The sequence below is a fragment of the Tupaia chinensis genome, unplaced genomic scaffold (assembly GCF_000334495.1).
Source record: "Tupaia chinensis unplaced genomic scaffold, TupChi_1.0 Scaffold000407_1, whole genome shotgun sequence".
Classification (NCBI taxonomy): domain Eukaryota; kingdom Metazoa; phylum Chordata; class Mammalia; order Scandentia; family Tupaiidae; genus Tupaia; species Tupaia belangeri.
This window is the reverse complement of record NW_006159909.1, coordinates 150,890-154,377: the sequence shown is the minus strand read 5'-3', so window position 1 is coordinate 154,377 and position 3,488 is coordinate 150,890.

Here is a 3,488-nt window from a genome sequence, read left to right as displayed (position 1 = left end):
GCAGCCTCTGACACTGCCAGGCAACGAGGCGGCTTTGGGAACAGCAGTGCCCCGTCGGGGCTGTGAGGAAGCCCAGTCACCGCCCCGGCTACTGTCCTGCCTCCTCTCCCCCTGCCCTCTGGTCACGGGTGTTGTCGGAGTCTATGCATGTGGCGGGGTGGGGCGGGCACCCTGCTCCTCCAGCTCCCAGCACTCACCCCAAAACGTTCTTCAAGATCTCATGCAAGTTGAGGGCAGAGGCAGCAGAGCGACGAATCGTGGCTGGCCCCCCCCCCCCCCCCCCCTCAGAGGCAGCAGAGCGAGGAATCGTGGCTGCCCCACCTCCACCCCGCCCCAAAGCCACCTAAGGGGCAGCAGCTTACAGATTTGCACGCTGTAACCCACAGTCCTGAACGCCCTGGGCCTGGGAGGCACTGGGAGGCACTGAGAGGCAGCTGCTTGTTCCTCTACCTCCGGAGAAAGCCAGCCTGGAACAGAGGAGGGGGCTGGGGTTGTTGGCAGCAGGCAGGCAGACAGGGTCCTGAGGCTGCAGCTGGGGTTACATAGTATGGCCCCCCTTCTCTTCAGCAGCTCCCACAGGGCACTTTGAGGAGCAGCAGTTCCAGAGTGGTGGCCACGAGCATGCGACCCGCACTGCTGGGCAGCCCTTAGGAAGCCTGCAAGGGGGTTCTCATCGGTGGCCTGCCCTGAAGGGTTGGCTCAATTCCCCCGTGCCCCTGAGTATCAAAACAGCTTTATCCCCCTGGCTCCCCCATCTCAAGGAGCCCCAACCTTCCTGAACATTCAGCACCTGACTCGGCCATGCACTTCACAGACAGGGAAGGCACGTCTCAGGGAGAGGAAGGGGCTTGTCAGGTCACGCAGGGAGCACAGCTGATAACCACCCACATGTGGTTTTGTGGTGAGCCTGCTGCAGGCAGGGCAGCTGGGGCGGCCCTGGGGTGCATGCTCCACGCACGGCTGGGCAGCCCGGGGGGCCTTGCTCTGGCTCCCAGACAAGGAGAGAGCGGCACGTGGGCCTGGCAGGGACTACAGAGCAGCTGTTGTCGCCAGAGCCCACACAGCTGGGCCGCCGAGCTCACTGCCAGGGAAATTGGTTGTTTCCCTGGCAGTAAAATATTGATCTTTCCTTTTCTGGCCACTCAATTACCAGGCTTCCCCTGCTATTTCTGCGCCTCTCTCTTCAGGCTGATTTCTTCCCCGCTCATTCCCTGAGGTCACCCTCTTCCAGCTCAGAGCAGACGGGGCTGCAGGCTTCCTCGCTGCTGCTTGGACTGATCACCAGCCAGACCCCCTGAGCCTGTGCGCAGCCACCCGCTCCTTCCCAGAGTCAAGGGCTGCAGGCCAGGCTGACCCCAGCAAGCCGCCTGCCTCTCTGTGGTCTCAGCTGCCTCGTCTGAACGAGGGAGATAAACGGGCTTGCCTTGCCCTCCCAAGGCTCGGCCTGACGGAGAGCTGCCTAGTCCGTGTTAGCCACGCCTGTGACAGCAAAGCCAATGCTTAGCCATTCCTCCTTTGTGACGGGCACTGCTCTCAGCACTGCGTGTGGGGGCTTTCCACCGTGGAGAATGGAATTCAAGTAGGAGTTTATTTTGGTACAAAAGATTTTGAAATCCATCTATAATTTTTCTTTTTCAGAAGACACATTTTTATGGACCTTACTAACACCCCCCCCCCCATAGATAGGAATTTATTTCATCCTCACAATCACCTGGGAAGTAGATACTATTATTCTCATGTGACAGGTGAGGAAGCCGAGACACAGAAAGGCTGAGGCATTCAGGGGTAAGGTGACAGAACTACTAGGGGGCAGCCGAATGCAGGGGCCTGGCTGCAGACTCCCTGCTCTTCCCCAGTAATAGTATATAGTATATATTCTTAGTTTACGTATTTAGTTCTCCTATGAGAGAGAGGGCGAGAGTGACAGGCACACCCAACAAGGTCTTAGGGCCGCACTCCACCCCAAGTCTTGGGTGGCCTGGATCGTGGGCACGCACAGGCCCAGTGCGTACAGGGGAGCCTCAGGATGAGAACCCAGGACCTTCCCATGTACATCCACTGCCTAGCCCGTTAACCAGTAATTATGATCATTTCTACTAAAATAATTAGAGTCACTATTACATATAGTCATGGCAGGTTTGGGGCTTGCTCTGACTAGAGAAAGAATAAAAATGTACTCTGCTCTCTTTCCTCTAGAAAAACTTGCATCAATACAAGGAGCCCTTGCTTAAGAATTTGAATATTGGGGCCAGCAGGTGGCTTGGTGATTAAGGGCACTAGACTCCCACATGGCCGACCATGGTTCAAGTCCCAGACCTGGCGGCTTGCTTTCTCACTCTCTCTATCACTGTCTCTCTCGCTCTGCCCCTTTATGGTCAAATTAAAATAAATAAATAAAGTTAAATAACATCATCATTTTTTTAAAAAGAACTTGAATATTTTTTGGTGGGGAGAGGTTTTTGCTATAGGGCACGTGCGCTCGCCTGAAAGACAGAGAGACAGAAAGTGAGAAATCATCCTCTAAGGGGGGTGGCCACACCACAATCCCTTCTCCTCCATTCTCCTCTTGGGATCTTGGGCACACATGCGCATGCGCCCAGCATGAGTTTAAGCCACCAGGTCTGGGACTCAAACTGTGGTCGACTACATGGGAGTCCAGTGATGTAGCCATTATGCCAACTGCTGGTCCCAAAGAACTTGAATATTAAAGGTAGGTAGAACTAATCTCGACATGTTGTGCTGCTAAAGCATAGGTTGCCAAGGAGCATCGCAGATGTGGCTTGTAGGCAGGCCTCACATTTACTAATTAGATGCCAACATTAACCACCAAGGAAGCCTCCTGGTCTGACTGAGATGGAGTAAACATGCAGCACCCTACTTTTTTTTTTTAAGTTTTTGCAACCGGGTGCATGCTTTCACTAGAGAGACAGAAAGAGGTGGAAAGTGAGAAATCACCTCCTGGGGGGCTGGCTATGCTGCAATCCCTTCTCCACTCTCCTCTCGTGATTTTGGGCATGCACGTACACACACCAGGTGTGATTTTCAAGCCGCAGGGTCTGTGACTCAAACTGCGGAATTGGCCATGGGAGATCCAGCCGCCTTAACCTCCATGCCGCCTTCTGGCATACCACCCTGATTTTTCTTTCCCAATAGTTACAACTAAAACCCTGGACAGAAGACATATGATAATTAGGGCTCTGAAGAGTGAAGGTAAATCAGGGAGAAAAACAAAAAGTTGAAGATGCATATATGGTGGTAAGTTTTCTGATTTATTTTTTTCTTTGCCTATTTTTTAATCTAAACTTGGGCAGCCCAAATGCCATAACTGTGCAGCAGGTGTAAAAAGAAAAAACCTCTAAAATATACTCTTTTTTAAAAAGGTTTTTGCCATAGGGCCCGCCCATGTGCTCACCAGAGAGGAAAGAGAGAGACAGTGAGAGGGAAAGTGAGAAATCACACCCCAGGGGGGTGGCCTTACTGCAGTCCCT